The 25301-nt window shown below is 31.5% G+C and overlaps 1 long non-coding RNA gene across 3 annotated transcripts in view; it reads right to left on the bottom strand.

Annotated features, from left to right (window-relative positions):
* Positions 1-1056: 1056 nt before the first annotated feature.
* LOC126550114 (uncharacterized) overlaps positions 1057-25301 on the bottom strand; it is a 37157-nt gene continuing 12912 nt past the window's right edge. Inside the window, exons 2-4 of one of the 3 annotated variants that reach the window (XR_007604160.1) lie at positions 19343-19730; positions 3201-3325; positions 1057-2789 (exon numbers count right to left, since the gene is read on the bottom strand). This is a non-coding gene — a long non-coding RNA (uncharacterized LOC126550114). Of the gene's footprint in view, positions 2790-2814; positions 3326-18550; positions 19731-25301 lie in introns of those variants that run through there. The other 2 variants (XR_007604161.1, XR_007604159.1) reach the window with 2 other exon arrangements.

Genomic DNA, 25301 nt, shown 5'->3' with positions numbered 1-25301 from the left:
ATTATAATATATCTAATATAAATAGTTATTAGCTACTGTAACGGTAAAATTAATTACATTTTAGAAATAGCAATACAATTTTTAAGCATTATCTTATTTTAACTTTTATGTAAGTACCTAATAAATTACTTATTACTTATAATTTATTAGTTAATATAGAATTATTTAGTCTATATAATAATATCTTTACACATGTGCGAATATAATTGTATAGTAATATAATGAATAATTAAACCTGATACTATAATACACTTCTAAGCACAATAATTTTAAATTTAAACAAAGCGTACAAAACAAATACAAAAAAAAAATGATTAAACTTAATAATTTTACATTACTTAAATATAATACAACATTAATTGTCATATTTCTAGATAGGTTGTTAAAATATCCTTAAGAATATTAATTGGTAATTAAATTAATCATAATATCTAAAAGACGTGTTATTCATCATACAAAGTATTTTAATAACAGATAAAACATAACATTTTATAACAATTTATTATTTACATTAAATTTCACAAAATTAAATTTTTGTTTTTTTCTGCTTTTCACCTGGTCGGTGATCGCAATATTCAATGTTATTTTTTTATTTATTCATTTATGTTACATAAAATTATATCTACTAAGGGTTAGTTTTTAAATAATACTAATAGGTAGATTATAATATGCTATAACGTATGAAACTGATGTAAGTAACTATGAATATTATAGATCCTTTACATAATAATTTTAATATTTCATACTATATTTATTTCGGTTAAATGTAAATATTAAAATAATTAAAATTGTTATGATTTACAATTTTATAAAGAAAACGATTGTTTAAAGTAACTTACAACAAAAGTATATAACGCTGTTTCAATTATATTATATAATGAATTATATGTTATATTACGTATATCTGTGCGTGGGTATAAATATAATACTAAATCATAGGTACTACAAACCATAGAATAAAATAATATGTAATACCTAAATAATATTATATTGAAAATAATAATAAATTCTTATTTTCTCAACAGCATAGTTTTAAAGTGACTATAGAATTATATAAATAATTTAATATTTAGTCCGATGATACATTTTTATATTCTTCAAAACAAAATTCTTTTAAAATGACAAAATAAGTTTACAAAATATGTCCATTTTTATAATACCAAATAAACTATACATAATATATCAAAAATATATTGTATTATGCGCATACATTTTGTCAGCCAATACAAAACTTATGTTTAAAATATCATTTGGTAAATATTTAATGGAAGCTTATTATGAAAGTTATAATATCATATTAGAGAGAACTAGAGAAGGGTAGAGAGAGAGAGAAATTTAGTCCGTTTATACATGGGTGTTTACATACGTTATATGAAACTGTAACTTTGAAGATAAGTAATAAATCGCTTTAAAGTATTTTTAAGTCATTATCACTTTTATAGTAGGTACCGTCATTGTTCGATAACTGCATGTTTCTTATTATTATGCATAATATGTAGTCAGTACACATAAATTGTGATAATATACGCATAATACATTGGCTTTGTTTTATCATTATTTTAATTGGTTAAAATTGTATCGCATTAAATTACTTGACATCCGCTATTGATCGATCGGGGTCTAAAAGTACACAGTTTAGATTTTATTTTTATTTAATAGAAATATACAGTTATTCACAATCTATACCATAATATAAAAGTACAATGAGCAAATGTAATAATTTATATTTTACAACATTAAATTGAATGGTAGAAGAGCCATTGACAGCACTCAAATGGTTAAAATTTAATATAATTTTTAAACAGATTTAGTAATGTCTAGTTTAAAAAAATGTTCAATGAGAATAATTTTTCAAGTGTAAATTTTTGCAATTGATATTTATTTATTAAACAATTTATTCCCAGTGAATACAAAAACTAGTGTAGTATAAAACATATGCATATATACCCAATATGAAATAAATTAAAAATGAAAATAAATTAGTTAATTAACAATTTTTTTATTTTAACATATCATCTTTGAATAAATCAAAATTATTCAAATCGTTACAAGTGTTTAAGATTCGATATTAGAGAGCTGTTTATAAAACAATAAAATGTTTACTTGCGATTAGCATAAAAACAATGAAAATTTTGAATATTGACTTGTGCTATATTAAAATATATAATTTTCAATTTGCAAATTTTTACAAAATCGGACAATCAATGTAAACATTAAAAAAAATTTGAACAAAACAATTCATCAGCCAAATTGCTTATAGAGTTCTGTGAGTTTATTTTGTATTGACATTTAACTGAACATCGCCAGATGATCAGTCAAATTAATTGTATACGCTACCAGGCGAAGGAAACGTTGTTTTCAATATTATCTATTAATTATCTGAAAATTTATCTGATTTAGAGACTATAGATTATAACAATTCCTACAACTAAGTTGTTGCCTAATTTTCTATTAATTTCGTATTTAATCACAACAATGGCTTAAAATACAATACACAAGTTCCAATGTAACTTATAACTCCTGTATCAATACGAAATTTTAATATTTAAACAATTCAACATGAAACACACTCAAAATTTAAGCAGTTAAAATCAAATACTTTATAAAGCGTTGATTTAACTTAAAAAATATTGGTGTTTAAACAGTAAAGGGGGTTTATTGTTTTACAGAATGAGTGTCAGTGTTTTTTCTTTTCTCCATCGATAGAAGTAACAAATAATATTGTTTTAAATATATTCATTAAAAGTTGTTGATCGTGTAGAATAATTACCATGTGGTATACAATTCACCTACATAAAATTATAATAAAATTATTTTATTAGTTTATTGCAACTTATCGCAATTTAATGAATTTATATGTATTTTTTAATTTTTTCACGCGTTAAAAATTATTATAATTGTATAATACATGAAAAAGTATATTAACGAATGATATTTTAAATGTATTTATTCGGTAACAGCCCACACAAATGAATACACTACACACTTCTGTACAATAAGTTTAAAAAAATATTGCCGTATTGAAAACTTTAAAGTTTAAATACGTCAATATTCATATTTCATCTAAATAGATTTTGATTTTCAATATACGAATGCTCGCCGATCATCCTGAGTTTTATATTCGTGCAAAAATTGTTTATCTATAAAACGTAGGTTAGGTTAACCTAACCTGTGTATGTATGTGCAAATATGTTACCTACCTTCAATAGTGTATTGCGTAATCTCGCCGTTAGAAACATGCACGCAAAGCACCGGAGGTCGCGTATCGGCAACGTTTTTTTGCACAGGGCCAGGGCAACATCTGTCTTCGTCGTCGCCGAACACTCTTGAAACCGCCATATTTCGATTATAATAACAATAATCAACACAACATTTTGTACACATATTATAATAATTAGCTATATTTAGTATTAACACCGCGTGTTTGTAGGCTACATTAGACACAATAGGTGCAAGTCCGTTCGTGCGCTCAATTTATGGGTACACAACATTATTATAATAGGTACGTATTATTTATCTCAGAGAACCGGTGCAAGCAGTCACATTGTATGTGCTCGTAGATGCGATGCCAGCAAGTGAATTGCACTCCAACAAGTGCCGGGATTTTCAGCATTACCAGAGCACCTGATGAAGTACAATCAACAGGTGGTTTGAAAAACTTTGCCACACACACTCAGAGATATAATAACGTTCTCGTACAGACTACAGATTATAGGTTAGGTTGGCCGTAAGATTACCTAACATTATAATATATAATAACATACATGGTTACATTACACGTGTGGTGATGTACATACTATAATATGCTCGCGTATAAAGCCGTAATAATTACATTGGATACGATATTTACTATACTATGTGTCATGTGTGTATATTATATACTGCACGGCTGCGGTGGCGATGGTGGCGGAGAGTCATCGCGGCGACGACAAACAGGCGATTTGGTTAAATTTTCACGCGCTACTTCAGGTACCTGACTTCGTCAACATTACAGAGTCTAAGAGTGCCTGTAGCAGCCCGTGAAAACAACCGATTTCTCGATATCGCATGCGCATATTATATACTCTTCTCCGCTGCTGCTGCGACGGTGGAGGCGGCGGCGACTGAGAAGAGTGCTCCTGCTGGAAATGTCGTGTGTATATTATAATAATAATAATAATATTATGTGATGTGAATAATATTCGCAAACTCGAACAAACAAAATATTAAAAAACAAAAAAAAAAAACCGCTAATAGAAACCAGAAAAAAACGAGTTTTAGAACAAACAGATAAAAAAAAAACCGAAACGCGCTATAGAAGTAGGCGGCGACCGACATATGCGACTGAAACGACCAAAACGGACCCGTACGAGACTGTACACGGACGTAACATACGCTCGTGTGTATACTCCAACAGATACTCATTGTCTCATTGTATGTATTATAATTACTGTTGTTATTATTATCATTATTATCCGGTGAATTTATCACGACGATATTTGACGTAGTCTAAAACGAGACTTGCGAGCGTGCGCACTGCGCACCGTACGCGCAACTGTTACGGTCGAACGTCATCGGCGCCGGCGACGGCGGAACTGCAGGCGACTTGCGGCGATGTTGTAAGTTGCCAACGCTTTTTCCCTATATACATATTATTATCACGATATTCCGATGACGTGTGTGTATAAATAGTGACGTTGAGGACGTTATATGTATGCGTGTGTGTGTGAGTGAGTGTGCAGCAATGCAAAAACTGCAGTTTGAGTGGGTACACACGTGAGCATATATTATCATATTCGTCCACAGTCGAAAATATTGATCATTAAAACGAATAATTTGTTTTTTCGACACGACAAAAGAATAAATACAAACACGAACGCGAAAAAAAAAACAGTGACGCAGAGTGAGGCCGCGATACGCGGAAAAAAAATTTGAAAAACCAAACACTCGTCCGAAAATCACGTCCTTCGGCAGCATACGCGTTATTATATAGGTTGGCGGACTCGGCGCGCGAAAAGACCGCACGACGGCGGTTGAGCGGGCCCTCTACTGCGGCGATTTCGCCATGTCGTGGACAGCCACCGGCACAGTGTTACCACCTCGCGAACTCGTTCGTCCGCCGTCGCCGCGTTACGCGCGCGCCGACACGCCGAGTACGCGTGTCGCCCACTAAAGCGATTAGATTACACGGGCAACACAAAACACATTATAGCTAGCTAGCACAGTATACCCCCCGTTCGGAGATTTGCGAATAAAATTCACAAATATCATTATCGCGTGCGCGCGCGCATAGCGGCACAGTAGAAAATAGAAAAAAAAAATATTAACATCACAGCAACGTCTATTTACCCGGGCCGGGCGGGCGATTTGAAAACAGAAAAGCCCCGAGGACAGACGAGTCCGTCGTCGGTCCGGACGTCATGCGCGCTACACGGCCGGAATGAATATACCTCCTCCGATTTCCAAACCGCTGCTATACCTACGTCTGTGCCACCACGTTGCCGATTATTATTAAACTGTAATTAACGGAAGTCGAGAGCTGAGAACGCACTATTACAGTCACACCGATGCAACGAAATAAAACGCGGTACGTCGAAAATAATGCACCTCGCACGCTGTACCACAATACCCACTTCCGATGCGGCGAAGATAGCAGCGCGGCCGAGTCCTTGCCGCCGCTCGTACAATAATATTATATTCGCGAAACAACGACTATTAAATTATAATATTATTATACTGCGGTTTTACCACGTTGCACCGTTGCACTCGTAAACGTGTATATTGTGCGTTTTATGCGCGACGTATAAATGTACATGTATATACATATATATATGTATACGTATTAATCATTAAAACCGAACTTCTTACGATCGACACGCGCGCGCGTTATTGTGAACGATTGCACGCCGCGAGAATTTTATCTTTTTTGTTTCGTAGTTGTTTTGCGACGAATTACTGCGCGTTTCGATCGCACGGACTTATGACCTCGCAGCACACAAAGGACGGAAACAGCGGAATAAACGCACGCGTCTAACTCATAACAAAACGACTGCAATACTGCACCGAGAGTGCATTACAATAATTTATATGTAGTGAAAGCAGCGTTCTATGTATAAGGCTATATAATCATAAAGACTATTGTGATATAATGTTTAATGGTAATATTATTTTCACCTTGAATCCCATAATAACATTGTATTGTTGCTGCATTTCTGCAATATAAATACTTTTTTATCAACCGTTCGGTTAAGCGAATGCAATAAGCAAAACGGCAATGAAATGAAATCAATAAATGTATCTAAAACTATGCCTCCTGTTATAGTATTTAAATGATGTTATTTTAATAAAAACCAGAGTTGCGAGGACGACATCATAGACGAATGCGCAAAAAACGCGTTTAACGAGATTGGCAAAGTAAATCTGCGAAATATTTGGCCCGAGTTCATACGAGTACAACAAGATGTGAACCTATATAGGCTATACTACTATATAGGCATAACAACTGTATATGTAGGCGCTCACATTTGATTATTCAGATTTGGTAGAAGAAAAAAAATACTACGTCAAACAGAATTCGTGAAATTTTATATATTCCATTATTCATCATTCGATTTCATATTTCTTATAATATATCGCATGTACACATCGCAATCGCGATACACACGTATAATATTATATATACACAATAAACACTACTTCTATGACTGTGCCCCGTGTCGTGTGACTAGAAGTGTATAGTATAGGTATATGTAATAATAATATAGCCTACAGAAGTATAAAATATCGTGATTTGTCACCAAGCTCAAAAAGCTGTACAAAGAGGATGCCACAGTACATTATACATACATATTATATATATATATGAGATACATATTATTAACTTACCCGTGTTGAAAGTCCCGGTGGTGTAGTACGTGCGTAAATTACGGTATGGTATATAATAGCGAGTGTATTATATAAGTATAATACGCGAGTATATATGTATACGTGGTGACGATAGGCTTCAGAAAAAAAGGGGTTGAAAAGGATTGGAAAAAAAAATTGTCGGTCGTACACTCTTGCAAGTCCATGTGTCAGTCTGTGAGAGAGCCGTCGCGGTCGACTAGGACGCCGCCGGTGGAATTTCTATACGTACTTTTCCTCTTGCCATCTCTCCCACAAGCGGCGGCGGCGGCGACGACGACGACGGCGACGACGAGGCGCAGCGCAGCGCGTTCGGTGCAACGCAAACGAATGACCTTGCCACGTGCATGCACATTGCAATTTTTCGTTTCACGATTGCAACCCCCACCGCCGACTCCTCTGGCGCGATGGTTTATGTGGTATACGTTATTATTATTATTATATGGACGTATAAGTATAATATTATATATACATGTACTATTTATTATTATATGTACAGTGAACGCACGTGGGTGTATGTATGGTGTGTATGTGTGAGTGTGTGAGTGTGTGTGTGTGTGTGTGTACCTACACGTTTTGCTATATTTATATATATAATATGTCATACGTAGGATTATCGAGGGGGCCTCTCTCGACTTACGGCAAAATGTTCACTTTCCTTCATCCCACCGTCACCACCCTCTCCCGCCCATTCACTATGTTTGTCCTGCTTTGAGAACTTATAATCTGGATTCTTCAAATTTCAACGCAGATCCTCCTATATGTACAACGATTCGGTTAGGTATGTCCTTTGCATACACTATATACATAATACGTAAATAATATATGTACAACGACAGATATTTAAACTCGACCACAAATCGATCGTCCAGTATAATACTTATACTTTATACATTATACAGCACTTGTATTATAATATACCTACTCGTGTCACTTCATATACAGCTGCATGTATATTTTTATAAATACAAAGAGTAAATCGATCCCCCCTACTTGTAGTCGCCCATCATTCCTTTTCCATTTTTTGTACTCATCGACCGACAACGTCTATCAAACGCGTGCAGTCTCGCAATCAAGATTTAAACAATACATTCGACGATGTCCTTAAGTAGCCAGAGATACTATTATTACTGCATCCACTCAATGTAATATATAGACTGTAAATAGGTAATAGATACAACTTTTTTAAACTTACATTTTTTAAGTATGGCATACAGTATTTTGTATTTGTACGATTGACTAACTGTAATAATTACAATATCGATGCAAAAATACATTTTACGAGAATATAATAATGATAAGTGATAACCATATATTATTATGAATATAATATAAATTATGTTTTATATAAAGCATAAGGAATTCTGTGTGTGTGTATGTGTGTGTAGTGTTTGTAACCGTTTATTTATCGTAAGAAGATGTTTAAGATTTTTACTGTGTAGTACAATAGTATTAGAACTGGAAATTATAGAATAACTACTCTTTTTTAAATTTTCTGTTATATTTATTTTATCAAACCTATTCTGTAATCATTAGTTTGCAACCAACATGCGTTTTTCAATTCATTACCTATAGTGAGTTTAAAAACTGTGAAAAGTATGTATTGAAAACTAACAACTGCATATGCTGAAAATGATTGCTAGAACTGAGAAAATATATTTCTCTATTAAAACACATAAAATAAGTGTTTCAGATAATGGATGTTTGACCTTGAAAAATAAATTATAATGTAATCAAATTATGAAAAATGTATAAATAGTTTTGTGTCATGTGTGTATTCATAATACACTATAATAATGGTACATCAGAACAAACGTCAAATGTCGTAGAAAGTTTCAAAATATAAAAATAATTATGGAATTTGTCAGTGTCACTATGTATAATTTATTAAAATTATTTGATATATTTTATTTCTAAATAAAAAACGCTAACCGTTTTTTAAGCAATTGGCATATAATGTTCGATATTATAACACATATTATTATATGACAAACTTAGTGAGCTATGAGCTATTTATGAAAAAAAAACGTACCTGTTACTTATCTAAACACGAACACGTGTTCATACAATATGTTCAAAATACAAAACAAAAATGAGTATAAAATCATTTTTGTTTTCAATAAATATCGTTTGAAACGTACCTTTTTTTTTCAAAGTTGTGTATTTGAAAAAGGTCAAACAATTTTTATTCCTTTAAACGTTGTTTGATAAAAAAGTATATTTGTTTTTTGAAAGCATCTTTAAATATAAATGTGTTATTATAATACATGCAAAGAGAACTGAGAAGTACACATTTGAAAGATAACGTTTCGAATCGTATTGCGAATCATGGTCACAAACTAACAATGTCACGACACTAGACAAAGGGACAATCCGAATAAATACCACTTGAGCAGTAATATAATAAACAATATTATATTATAACTCATGTGATAACTGATTATTGAACCACATGACGTTTACGATAAAAAAAAAAGTCACTTCCCGCCTTCATTAAAACAAGCGATTGTCCAGGACTTAAAATTGTGTGCATTACGTCACAAATAGCTATTAATAGTAAAGTACGGAATTCGATGCTGTGTTAAACAATGTGTATAATTGTTTTTTACACACAATTCAATAATGTATATTGCATAACAGGCAGTCCTGTTAAATCATGTACTGATATCGATACAATTCGAAATTTTAGTCATTTTAGACACGAAACTAGTGTTAACGATAGAAAGTTATTGGTATATTTTGTTCTCGCTCAGTGATGTGATTTAAGAAAATCGTATTTTTACACAGCAGACCTGTATCCACCTCATACACATACTAAACTGACCTCGTTGCCATTTCGTGCAAATATACATTAAAGAAGGTCGTCCCGAACAGTTGTTTCGGAGCAGTGAATCGATATCATGTACACCGAGCGTGTAATGTTGCATTACGGTGCGGCAGGGCCATCGCGGCCTACTTCGGTATCGTCGCCGGGGCGCCTTCGACCTAACTTGGGCCAGAACAGTAAATTTGATGGCACTGAAATTTACGAGCGACGGAAACGTGCGCGAATGTGATTTGTGCGGCAGCCAATTTCCCAGTTTTAAGAGCAGAAAAAAAATAGAGGAAAATAATAAAGAAAAATACTCGTCTTTCGGGTTTAATGGAACGTCGCAGAGATAGATAGTCTACCGCAGAGCACTACTATTTCTTCTTTTACTCTTTCTTATATAACTATACTATTGCTCGACGAATCCTACCATTCCATTTTAGATTTCATCATGAAAATCGTTATCATCCATACGTATTACGGAATTCGTTAGAGAAATGTACATAATTATATTATTTGACAGCGTTAAAAATACCAATATAAGTCACTTACGCGTGCGTTGATTTAGATAAAGGTTGACGAGCTAAATGTACAACATAAATAGCGTACGGTTATAGACTATAATAGTTTAAAAATAACGATAAATTTAGGAATGTAATAACTAGTAAATAAGTAAAAAAAATAGTATGCGTACATATTATGCAATCGTCGTCATCACAGGAATACAACACACCACATCATAAGACGGACTTCTGCTCCGGGAACACGTTTACTATTATGGTAAAGTTGTTGTGAACCGAGGTCCAAGAGATAGCTATTTTATGTGTTTATACAATGTCTATAATATCGATATGACAATTTATTATGCTGATCCATCTGTATTTATCATATCGATATACACTACCTACGTGTGCTAGTCGTGATGTCGCCGTTTTTGATTGTTTATTTATTATTATTAATATTATGCTAAATTGCAGTATGATTGGGTACACGTCGATGTTACAACAGTACCTGCACTCGCCCGACTCATCTATTCTAATATATATTATGTAATAGAGTAATTTCGATGTACTGTAAACACGGTGCACTGTTATAAATAATAATTATAACGAACACTTGATGAATAACGATTCGACGCAATTTCGCTGTGTATCTGTGTGTGTGTATATAAAACCAAAAGCGAACATAATAAATAATAATTAATAGTGTATATAAGACTCACATGCTACAGTTTTATCCATTTTTCAATAATGCTAAATGAGTATACGAGTATGCTTCGAACGAATAAACGATAACATACTATTGTATATACACGCGGATTTATTAAAAAATTACTACGTACTTACACTTTAGATAGTACTATTATATGTATTTATATACCTATGAAGTATTAGTATTTTATAGATAGCGTGTAGCGTGTTGACTGTCACATACAAAGCGGATTAATTATAATTAAAACGCCAACATTGCAGTGCACAGCAGTCTTATATTTCACATAATTAAAATATTATGTGTATTATATACCTACCACAATATATTATTATGTATTTTTAACTAAATAAGGAGGAATCGAGGATATTCGTTTAAATTTATTTGTTTGGTTGATATTATGCCAGAAAGCTATTAATATTAATATCTAATGCAAATAAATCATACGAAGTAACTTGTCGTTTAATGTTTACGTCTATAATCAATCTATATAAAACAATGATAATATTTCATAAAGCATTCCAATTTATTGTTAATTAACGATATTTGCGTTGTAGAATTTAAAAACTAAGACTAAAATTATTGTCTTGTATAGGTAGGTAATTAAATTTATTGTGTACGTTAAGTTGTATTTGAACTTTAAACACAATTAGTTTAATTTAATTCAACAATACATTATTGTAAGCTAATGGACTGTTACTGAAGCCACGAAAAAACTAAACGTAATATCAATTTATTGTAATTGAATCCGATTTTATTTACAAATAATAAATTAATGTTATTTTATTGAATTTTGGAGTTATTAAATGGGTAGATGTATGTGTGTACCAATATGTACCATATAGTGAAACCGAATAAAATGAAGATTTCGCAAATTTGATATAGGTGAATTTTTTTTTATGTATAGCTAACCGGTTTGAAGAGATATTTGCATTTAAAAGATTTCGCGAGGTCGAGAGGTACAACAAAAAAATATTTTATAAAAAAAACACAACAATTCGTCTAAATTTGTGAAATATTTCTTTAGAAAGCGTATAAAGGACATAATATGCAGCTGCAGTTGACACAACACACACACATAAGCAGAGCCCGTCGCATACGACTATACGTAAATTATTATTATTATTATGTATATAATATTATGTGCGCATTGAGGCGACCGGAACAAAATCGTGAAGTCTATGCTTCAGGTATCATAATATATACACCGATATACTATATGTTATAAGAAAACGCAACACAAGTTGTCCTCGGTCTTTCTTATATAAACGTTGATTTTTCCGACATTAACGATATATCTATATATAGAGACTTGAATTCGCATAAATGTATTCAAATAAAATAATTTGAATACTGCTTTGTATTTTAATACATTTTTAGAACATTATTCAAATGTATATGTATTCGCAAGAATATAAACATTTTTGATGGTTTTTATTCATATGAGAATAATATAATATTCTTTATCGGTATGAAAATTGCTCTGCAAAATAAGAGTGTTGAGATAAAAAAAAACACACACACACACACACACTATCGACAATAGTTTTATAATATCTATTGCACCTAGGAACATTGTTTACCGCGGGGAAATTTTTTAAAATTACTATTTATAAAATATTCTATGAATTAATAATTGCGTTGAAATAAGCACATACAAAACATTGAATATAGGTACAACTATTTCGAATGAATTTTCTAAATGCGAATTTAGACGTTAACTGCGTTCCGTCGTTCAAAATTTCGCAGTGTTCCCCCCTCTTTGTCGGTACGTGTTTGCCCTAACCTGACCTAACCGCTATCGGAGTCGCCCGGACGCGGTGAAGTTTTGCAAGACGGACCATTATATTTTAGTTGCACACGTCGTATGCGCCGAAAAGAAACAATGGGCAAAGCCGAATTTGTGTGCCTCGCATAATACCCTGCCAATATAACGCATAGATTGAATTAATTATATTTCAAAGTCAACTGGCCGGCAAGTCATCCGCGCGCGCGCGCGCGCGCATCACGTCGGCGCGTGTCCCGAAATCGCGTTCGCCGTAGAATTTTTTATTAATCTACCGACGATGTGTGGTAGGTACTTTTTACCAACCAACACGTTTACAGTCTGCACACAACGTATAAACGCCCCGACCACTACACAATATCACATATATTACACTATATAATATTTACCCGATGCACGCCGACGATAATAATTAGCGTATCGCACGCACGTCGTTAAAATAATATATCACATTGTTATGAGCGGACGGACGGATGGACGGACGAATGATTCCGCTACCATAAGACAAGTGTGTGAGTGAGTGCGAGTCAGTGTGTGTGCGTGCGTGCGTGCGCGGGCAAAAGATAGCGAAAGAATTTGCTCTTTTTTTTTTCTCCGCCACAACGACATCGCTTTTATACGGTGCGACTGTACATGCTATTATTATTATTATTATTGCAGTAGTATTATAGGTATGTACAGATACAGAAATTTTTTCCCGATGCCTATACGTTATGCGGTGACGTTGCAAAAATTTTTACCCAAACCCGTCTCCTTTCGACGTCAGAGGCGCACGTGTATAACCCTCCATACGAGCACGAATTATAATATATTATTATAAACAAGTACGCCGTATATAATATACCTACCTACTCGCTATTGTGCGCGCCATCGGCTCCTCGTTTCAAAGGATATCGCGCGTCGTACATAATTTCGTATAATGGTGTATTATATTATATTATAGTGTTGTACGTATATTGTCCATCCGAGATGTTTTATTACCACCGACTTACACGCGTGTGTTCGAATTTACGGTTTATTTTATAATTTATTATAATATATAATAATTACAATATAACCAATAATATACGTAGTATTGCAGTGGCTTGTTTATCGCGTGTGTGAGATGAGACATAATAATTTTTGAAAATATGAATAGACCATACATTATTATATTGCAAAGATTGGACGTGTTTATTATTATTTTATTACTATTATTATTAGTATATGATTATGTTGTCTTTTAACAATCTCTAATATAGATCCGTCGTTGCTATAAATTCATTAACGATAATAAATGCTGAATTATTATTATAGCAACCTGCTGTTTAAGTTTGATCGGACTTTGGCAATTTATTATTATTTAACTCGTTTTGTACAATACGGATCACGGATTACTCGAAACGCATAAAAAACTAAGTTATCGTGAAGTTCTATTAAAAATTATGAAAACATAGATATAATATTAAAACTAAAAGCTTAGTATTTCGAAGTACGACGTTTATACTTTTAATAAAAAGAGCGGATGTATTTAAAGTTATTGTTTCTAATTTCTATTAATTGTTTTATCAAAAATGCCTTAACTGTTATATTCTATAACTTTACGAATTACCTACAATTTTTATGTTAGATTATTTTGTAATTGTCTTTTTATATTAACTAGAGACAAATTAAATGTGGTATGACGTTCTTTTAATGTCGTAATTATTAAATTTATTAGTTGCTATTTATTTCCATTTGTTAATATCGTTCAAATTGATTCTAAATTAGTATTGTTACACTTATTTATTTTAGTAAAACTATTCGATAAGTATCATAACTTTCCAAAATCATTTCAGATAATTGTTTTATGTCAATTGTTATAATCGTTGTTTTAAATTCTAAAAACCATCCGCACAGAACCTAATCAGACGAGCGCTAAACTTCTTACTATAGTTACTATCACGGTTACTGCGAATGTATACGCTCGTCCATGTACCTGTATCATGACATTTATATAAAAAAAAGAAAACAAAAGTATGAGTTAATCATTACATGCGATTTCGTTCGAGCTCATTTGACGAGCAACACATAGATTAAATTTTAATCGAATTGACGAATGTCCAATTCGTATTAAACACGCATTCAACATTTCATAGAGCCGTGTAACACTGGCTTATTTATAGGACAATGCCGAAAGAAAATATAACCGCTTCACGCCCAGACAGTGAAACGAATCGTAAAATTATTATTAGTCGGATTATAATCGTTAATCAATGGGGTGGATCGACGTTACGTCGATGCCGTTAGCGACAGAGAATATTGTAAAAATAACACTCGTTAATCGTCTTGTTAGTTTTTGAGAAATAAGTAAACGGAACAACGTAGGTTTAACTTCAATTGTATCTAACACAGTTTATTACAACAGTCGTATGTGACGACCGCACTAAGATTTTTCACCGGTGACGCATATTACACTACGACCACTGACCAGTGTGACCGGAATTCAAAGTGCAATTTTTAAGATTCTCAAAATTAAAAATAAGGATATATTTGAGAGAAAAAAACATTTTATTGGGTATTACGTGGGTCTCTGGATTGCTCTAATAATAAGAACGAACCGCAACGCGATAAGTTGATCCCTTGAGCGTCGTGTGCGGGATTATCGTCCGTCCAGTGCGAGCGGCGATCAGAGTTACTATATTGCGGGTCAACGAAGTAATAATCGTAATAATATACGTACACCGAGTAAAACGAAAAATTATACGTATTACAATTTAAGAGATTTATATTTATACACTGTACGGCTGTACGTAACGTAGATGTATTCGTTTGGTATTAAAACTGTGCAACATTATACACTACGTTCACCATTATTTTTTTTAACAAAGAATTTATTCAAAATATGATTTTTGGAATTTTTAAATAAAATACTTACTTCAACACCATATTTTCAAATGCTTAAAAATTAATTCTACTATTTAACCTGACTTGTGCGATACAAGATTCTGTTTTTAAAAATCCCTTTGTTTTTACTGTAAATTATCATCAGATAATTGGAATTCAGAATTTCAAATATATCTGCTAAATAATTTACAGTATAAAAAGGTATTTATGTTTGAAAAACAGTAGTTCGGATCTCCACATAGAACATTCTTTGAGTGGTACACAAAACCTTAAGAATTTGAAAATATGATCTTAAGTATACCAAAAATTCCAAAAATCAGATTTTGAATAACTACATTATTGAAGAAGAAAAAAGGGGGTGAGCGCATGGTTGATGAATCACTCTGTATAGCATGGTCTGCGGTCGCGATATCGCCTCTGGGGCGATTATTTCAAACGTTTCCTTAAAAGCGACGAAGGCGTATATATAACAATATTACGTAATAATAATATAATGCTTATGGTCGTTCAAAAGAATTTATGCTCGCAACAACTGAAAAATGTCAAAAACCCAAACCTACTAAAAATCTCAAAATAAAAATAAATTTATATCTATCTACATGTATAATATATATTAAATGCGGCAACAACACACAAGCAAGTTTCCGTTTCATTAGAGATCTAACATATATATCGTATGTACACTATGCCGTACTGTATATACGTGAGGCGAATGAACAATGGAGAATTCGCTTTTAAGCTACTTTTCATCTCTCTTTTTTCCCTTTACCCGTAGCGTGCGATTTCTCTCTCACTATATATCTCTCTCCTCTCTCTCTCTCTCTCCTTCTTCTGTGTAATCATTTGTGTTCTTCTATATCGGTCGGCGGTCTCGGCAGAACACTGTCCATGCCCGGCTAAACATGTAATCTAGTGTCTAACGCAGGGTTGTGGCCGCAGCATAGGTCATATTATTATATATACCTACCGGCTACGTGACATTACCGAACGGCAAACATACATAATATACGATTTTATTATATATTATTTCATACTGTTATGATATTGTTATTATGTGTTTTTCTAGCGGAACACGTTATGATCTTTCGCGAAACTGAATTCAGACTATATCCGATAAAACCCCTTAGTCACCCTCCCGACCCGCACGACGTTGTCAAGTACACTTTGATGTGTATATCGATGATGATGATGTTGTTAACTTATAATGTTATTAGCGTATGTAAAACGTATTTGTCGGATCGCGTTTAATCTCAATCGTAACGCGCGACGATAGTCGAGCGCAAAGGCGGTTAGTATTATTATAGCTACATAAACCCTGCAGCAGCAGATATCAGATACATAATATATACTCACACGAGTGTGACGGCTTTTGCATCATCACGTCCAAAACGGCCGAGATCTTCCTCGACGCACATGATATTATTATATATATTATTGTGTTTGTCTGCGGCGAAAACACGGCTTCGGGCATTTACAAGTATAATATATAGTATACACGGAAATAATTGTTTTGTGTACGGTAATACACGCGCGGGCAACGGCGACATGAATATTATATGTGTATATTATAGTGCCTTTATTAGCGTCGTCTACTACTGCTCACGACTCACGACGCGATAAACTCGGTTCTAAAAGGATTGGTATATATTCTTCACGGCGGCGGCACTTTCAACCATACGTACGCGCGCGCGCACATACACAGGCTAGCTAAACACATCGGGTGCTCGCGAAATACCGTCGAGATTTTTGCCAAGTGAAATCCGGTCCCAGCAGTTAATATTAATAGCCCGTACGCGCACACATACGGATTTCTCTATACACGCCCTCCCCGACTCCTCCAAATCATCAGAGGTCGTCGAACCTTTGTGTCTATGCAACACACACACACGCACACACACAAACACATACACACAACAGCTGCTCGTGTTTTTGCACACATAATAATACAAATACTACACACACACACACACACATACGTACACACATGTGTACGCTCTCACGAATGCTTGTCTTGTGTGTACGTCACGATCGCGATTTTTGCGAGAAAAAAATTCCGCTTTATTTATTTATTTATTTTTTTTTTTTTTTAATAGACTGTCGGTCTTTGTCGCTAACACATATTATAATACGACAGCTTTTTTAGCGAACACCCACTTCCACTATATACTATTTCTACCAACACTAACTGTATTTACTATATATATATAATATATATTATAATTTATACCTAAATATAAGCTAAATATACCCATCTATAGAATATTATATATTATATTATATAGTATTAGTTTTTATCTTTAACTATATATACGCTTTTCTTACCTATAACTTATACAGCTATAATAGTGCGTATACTACTATCGATACCTCAAAATCACCGGTAAAAAACATTAACCGCAAATATCTACCGTAAAATACATTTAATTTTTTAAAACTTGCAGTAAATGAAAATTTTAATTTCACAGAGTTTTCATCCTCACAGTAATAATTCCTCGTAGTGATTTGTACCGATTTTTAAACGAATTATAATTTATCAACAGACCTGTGACTATTCGACAAATTATAAACACAATAACATCGGTTTAATCTAAAAGTCTGTTGAAATCGTAAACGTATAAGTGCCTATTATTACTGTGCTAATCCAACAGCGGCTGTAAAACAACGATTACATTTTTCAACCATATTTTAAATTTTTTATAAAACAATAGCATAATAATCTATTGATCGTGAAAGCATGTGGTGAACATTCTGAACGTTTTGATAAAATGTCATCATTTAATCAGAATATAATGAATCAGAGATTTTTTTAACAATTTATTTATAACGTTAGAATATTATTAATATTGTTGAACACTATAATAACTATTTTGTTGTTTACCTATACATTTATCATCAGTGCCTCATTTTCTTATTCTCCCCTCCACACCACTGACTACAGTTTAATTAATACAGTACATATTATGCAGTATATCAATGATCTTTTAGTTTATTTTATAAAAAAAAAAAAAAATCGATTAAATTGAAATTTTCCAATACTTGCAACGCTTGTTTTTTCTAATTGCCGTAAGCTATCTAAAATATAATATAATTCAGTACATAACAGAAAAAAGCACGTTTGGAATAGTTGTAAATTAATCACATTGAACAAAAATACAACATTAAATGTAACACGTGTTTTCTGCACAAGTATTAAAAATATCAATGTATTATTTTCAATTATTTGAGTGCGGTTAGCCAAATATTTATAATCGGATATAATGATTGTGGTCATGCATTCTGGAAAACGAGCAAGATAGATTTTGTTAATAAATTAGTGAATGATTGATGTTGATTGTTCTGAACACGTAAATTAAATTGATTTTGAAGTTTCTACATTCTAATTACTCCAGAGTTTCTACGATACGTGCCCCAGCTTTTCCGTATAAATAAAAATATATTATAAAATGGCTATAATGACTAATGAGTTTCAGAGTTTTGATTATGAATTTCAAGTTTTCACACATGAGCTTTGGTGTGTATACATAATTATTTTGAAACGTGCCTATTAAGTATGTGTTGAGGCCAGCCAAATTCTATAGTGCAGTATATGATGCGTTTTGTCTATTTTTGTTCGTTGTTACACGAACCTAAGCTTAACAATTATTATTATAGTGTTAGGACGTCAACTCGCATATCATACACAATCATTTATGTTACTCAAGTGATAACTACAAAACAAGGTGAATTTACTGCAGTTGTTGTAATACAAGCGATTTTATGTACAAGCACAGCTATGATGAGCCATTACCTACCGAGTGTTGTCAGGTCCTTAACCGCGGTATCCGGTCTCCTGTATGTATAAGCAGTATACCTATATATAGGTATTGACCGTATGCGACGTGTTTCAATATCGGCAGTGTCACAGGACCCAATTAACGATTGAGATAATATTATGGTGCACTGCTCACTGCGTGTGTGCGACGAACTCGTGAAATGGCGTAGTAGGTATTTCACTCGTTGAACGACGGACTCTTAGGGGGTAGAAACACCGTGTGAATTCAAACGGGCAGTCTGAGCACCGCTCATGTATACGATAGCGTTGATGAGTGGTCTCCGCAAGTGCTTCCGAACCAGCACGTTTGAATCAGTTGAAAACGACCGTATTAGAAAATTCAACCGATCTTGACCAATTCATTTATACTGAAAAATATTCATTTTTATAAGATTTTTAGTTTAAAATAGTATTTAATTATTCGTTGATCATTCTTTATTTTTATTGTTTTCAAACAATATATATATATATTAAGACTATGAAGTATAGTATTTAAAATTCAATAAAGCCCGGAATTATTCTATTACGATTAATATTTCTTTTTAAACAATGGATACGCATCCCGCAAATACTATCAAATTAGTTTTTTACTCATTGATTCAAATGGGTCCTGATTTTATAATGATAAACTACACAACAGCAATAATTATTGTTTGATTATAAACGAGTGAACAAAGGAAATAATAAATTCGTATAGTCAATATAATAATATTATAACTTATAAATTATAGTACAAGCAGCGATATTTTTATGGTAATATGTCGAAAGTACACCATAGTTATAATAATCTTTGTAGTTATATATTTTCTTAAGTAGATATGTTATACTCGTATTGAATATAATAATATAGTATTTATATGTATTTATAATAAAACATATTATACGATCATATAATAATCAGAAAAATATAAGACAGCGGATATTACTCAAACTTTTTGAATAATATTAACTGCGTAATCGGATTAGATTCTATAGAATTGATAAAATTGTATATGGTCTCCATCGCAATGTTAAAAAATAATTCTCAGATCTCATTATACGTATAGGCCATAGGATATAATATTTTATTAATATTTATGATGAACAGTTACTGAGTTACCCCTTCTCCAACCTCCATCAACTATAACTACAGCAAAGATTTCATTATAATAATATAATACTTTTTTTTTATATATAATTAGACCAAATATTATACTATTATTACAAAACATAATGTTGGAATATCGCATAATTTATTGTGTTTGCACATCATACAACACGCGCGTATACAAGTTGCCTACTCATTTCTCCTTGGATCCTGTACGTGTTTGAAATATTAATGTAATTGCTCAGTTTCGGGAAATCGATGAATATAGTTTACTGGTAGAAAATGTCAGACGGGGATGGTGTTTAGAAATCTAAGGAAAAATAATAAAATAGTAGATCGTTCGTGTACCTACCTTTGAGTAAAAATAAAGACCATTATAATAATTAAGTGTATTTTGGAAAAAAAACGACAGGTAAAGAATACATTTTTGAATAAATATCTGAAGCCAAACAAATAAAATCGCATTGTTATTATTGCTAGCACATATAATTTAAAATGTTAAAATAATAATTTCAGATACCAAAATGCTTATAAATTTATGAATATAAACTATAAACAGTATTTATAAAAGAACAATAAACTGAAATAATATGATAATATTATATAAAATATTTTTGTAAATCAAATATATTTTTAAAATGTTATATCATTAGAGTTGAACATAATAATTATATATTTTTAACAATCGATCATATGAAGACGGAAAAGTTAATACCTACATGTAACCATAGCAACTAATATTATTCTACCATTAATATTTTTTTGCGTGGGTATTTTTAACTCATCTCGTTTTATCATTTTCGTTTTTTAACTTGTGGACTTAACAATAAACAAGAAATTATTTTGAATCATTTATATAGCTTTTAGGAAATTAAAAATAACACAACACATAATATAATAACGTATTTTAGCTTATTAATATGAAATGAAAAATAATGGGTTATGTACACGGTAATAATTATTAATTAAGATCAGCATGAATAGTGCGTCTATTTATTTTCAAGTGTAATAATTTAAAGTTATAAAAGATAAAACTCATAAACAATATATTTTAATTCGTCATTAAGATATGTGGAATAATGACGTAACCAACAGGAAAAAAGTTTGGTAAAATTATAATAATATATAATATGATATAATACATTATAATATACCCATAATCATTTATTAATTTAGATAAAAAAAATCAAATTACATTGTATAACTACAAAAGAACAAAAATATCGATGTGTGTAATCAAATATAAAATAACACTAATAACATAATTCATTTTATAAAAAAAAAATCATACAGGACAGCACCAATATTTTATTTAAACATTCAACTACCATAATACGTTTACACTTTTCAATGAGTCTCTGGAAATATGTTATTCATTTTTCACACAAACACACACACACATAGATTTAAAGTAGGTACTCATAAAATTATTGATCAAAATATTAAAATATTTTAACAAATACAAGAAGTAAATCATAACACGTGCAGATTATTTAAATTTGTTGAGTAATTTTTGGTGAACGGTTAATGAACGATAAGTGATATGAAAATAATTGACCTCTCGTTAGTTAAAAATATAAATATAACGATAACAGCAATTATAAATATTAAATGTATAATCACGTGTTGTCCAATTTCCACGATGCATTGATATTAAATTCGCAAATGGTTTTTCAAAGAGAAATTATTTTCAGTTAAATGTTAAATAGTTATCACATAAAAAAAACCTATTTTGATAAATTCCATATCAGTTGATATTACAAATCAAAATAAAAATCGAAAAATCATTTTATTACATGCGTACCCACGTCACGTTTCTATTTAAGATCTCAAAAAGATTTACATTTTTGAAAAACTCTAGTTTAACTTGGTTTTTTTTAATATTAAAATCCATACAGCTAAAGTACCTATCAAGTTCTTTTTCAAATAGTTTTTCAATTCTCCCTTATTTTACCACATATTATATTTAACCTGAAACTAGCAAAACACTTTATGAATACCTAATACATACATTTATTTATTTTTGAAATCTTTTTATAAAACGCAAACATGAAAAATATTAAAAATACCTATACCCTGAAATGATTGTGTGGAACATTAATATTTACTACATTTTAATCGAAATGAAGTTTACTTTTCTGTCTGGAGGTCATAATTGTTATTATTAAACTTTGTCTAGAATTAATATTGACTATATAATTATTATAAATACCAATAGGTAATGACTGGTATATTTCTAATAATAAAATATTTGTCAAATATCATAGGTGTATTGTGTATATGGGTAGATAGGCATTGCATTGTATAGTAAAATATAAATATTATATATTATATAAAATAAATATAACCTACTTGAAATCAGTTGTATACGTAAATGCTATAGGTAGAGCTATTTAATATATAATATATTATATTAAGGTATGTCGCTATACACTTTAAAAAAAAATGATAATCAAATTTAAGACAACTTTAATTTTATATATTTAGTAGTGTCTCATAATAATTAAAATAATAATATTACCCAATAGTTTACATACAGTTATTTTCCTCTGACCTCTTTTACAATGATTTGGAAGTATGATTATTGGAACTAAAAAATCTTTGTTGCAGGTTACTACAATATTTTGAAGTAGAACTTTATTTATTTTACTGTTTTAAAACATGGGTATTTGATACATAACCTATAAAACTAAATAGAAACAGATATTACTAACGTTTTGATTTTAAAATGATGTAGAATAATTTTGTTTAATTCAAAATATATAACTTTAAATATATGTTGATTTCTAAGGAATCGTAATAGTACCGTGGGATCAAGTGTCAGATGTAGATGTAAAAAGTTTATATATATATATATATATATATATCACATGTTACGGAAATGTAGATTTTGAACAACGTAAAAGAACGGAAAACTTTGGCATTGAAACAAAATGACAAGTAATATCGGAATAATAAAGTTAAACTTAAGTGTTATGACATATGCCAGTAGGCAACATTTAGCGACATATTTCCCTCTTATAAATACCTATATAATGTAGAGAGCCATTAACTTGACTCAAATTTTAAATATATTCGTCATCGGACATAATGTAAATAATTTAACCTCTTACAGAAAGTATATATACTGCATACTCGTATACTGTATCTACTATATGTCTATATGTATACGTCAATATTATATATCAGATCAAGCAAAATAAAACAGGCCTTTTGCCTTTTTAACTCATAGTCATTATACGTGTAGCATATAGAGAGTATAATTTACGTTCGTTTTTGATACAATTTCGGTGTAAATCGTTTGAAAAATGTATGTGACATAATATCTTGATGACATAATCTTCGTTATAATGTATAATGTAATATTGCTCGCCATGAGGGTATAAAATATTATTTAACTACCAAGTAAATGTTTTATAAATATGTCAATAAAATATGAATAATTTTTACTGTTAAAAAAACTTCTGCAATATTTTATATACTATATAAATAATACATATAACATACCGTCAATTACATAATTTGTAAAACCACTACGACGTTTAATAAATTATATATTATCAATGTCCGGTGCTACACCACAATATAATTATAAGTAATATAAAGTATACCGATATCAATCGTATGCAACATAATTTTTAAGTCGCGTTTGATGCATGTAACAAGAAAACTCACGGGGTGCGCACTCGCAACAGTCGAGCTGCGATGGCTGTTGCGAATATTATACATTGCAAATATGCTGCGTGGTAAAACATACACACGCACGTATAACTAATATTAAATTGTATTGACCTCAAAAAGTCGGTCGTATATTACACGCGCGTTATAAAGAACAAGCGCAAACCGAAAACAGTGGTTCCTAAACGCAGACTGGTCGCAATCGCGAAATTGCAGCAGTTAGAATATTATGTGCAAAAACAGTGGCGGCAACAGTCACGACCACGACTCATAAGCCATTATAACGATATCATTATTATAATATTTAAATATTTGATATTATACACTATAAACATATTATATATGTACATATATTAAATACTCAATATTAAAAAAGTCATTCACCGAGTATATACACATTTCTCACCCTCTTTTTCTTCTTTAATAACGTAGTTATTAAATATCTAATTTTCGAAATTTCATTTTGCATATGCTTAACACTATTATATTTTCAAATTCTCGGTATTGTTCGTACTGCTTACTAAGGAGTGTCTTATGAAGATACAAATTTCTGTTTTTCAATTTAATAACCACATTTTTTAATTGTAAATTATTCAGCGGATAGTTTTTCTGAAAATATCGATACGTGCGAAAATCAAAATCATCGAATTAGTACCTAGTTTGATTAACCGCATTGATTAATTTACAGTAAAAAGGGCGGTTCTAATCTGAAAAACAGAAGTTTGATTCGCCACGAGACACCACTCCTTAACCAGTGCAAAAAATCTCAAAAATTTGAGAACATGCCAGAAATTAGAATTTGAATAAATTGATTGTTATTTAATGAAAAAAAATAAAGGGGAGCGTTATATGCTTTGTGAATTACTCTGTATATCATACGTTGTACAGTATAGATGACTATAATACGTATATAACATAGAGGCGAAACAGTCGAAACGTTTCATCATCCATCACGGCGCGTGTGACGTTGAAACGTGGCCGTGAAAAAAAATTGCGCCGGCGCCGCGGTGAACGCGTTTTTGAAGAGAAAAATGTTTAGTTTTTATATCATATCATTGTATTGTACATTGTATTGTATTATTATTATTATTATCGTCATCCGTCGTATGACGAAGACGTATACGAAATTGCGGAAAACTGCTGATCGGTCCGATAAATATAATATAACAATATC

Source organism: Aphis gossypii, chromosome 2, assembly GCF_020184175.1.
Source record: "Aphis gossypii isolate Hap1 chromosome 2, ASM2018417v2, whole genome shotgun sequence".
In the NCBI taxonomy this organism is placed as follows: Eukaryota; Metazoa; Arthropoda; class Insecta; order Hemiptera; family Aphididae; genus Aphis; species Aphis gossypii.
This window is presented reverse-complemented; position numbering and strand designations above follow the sequence as displayed.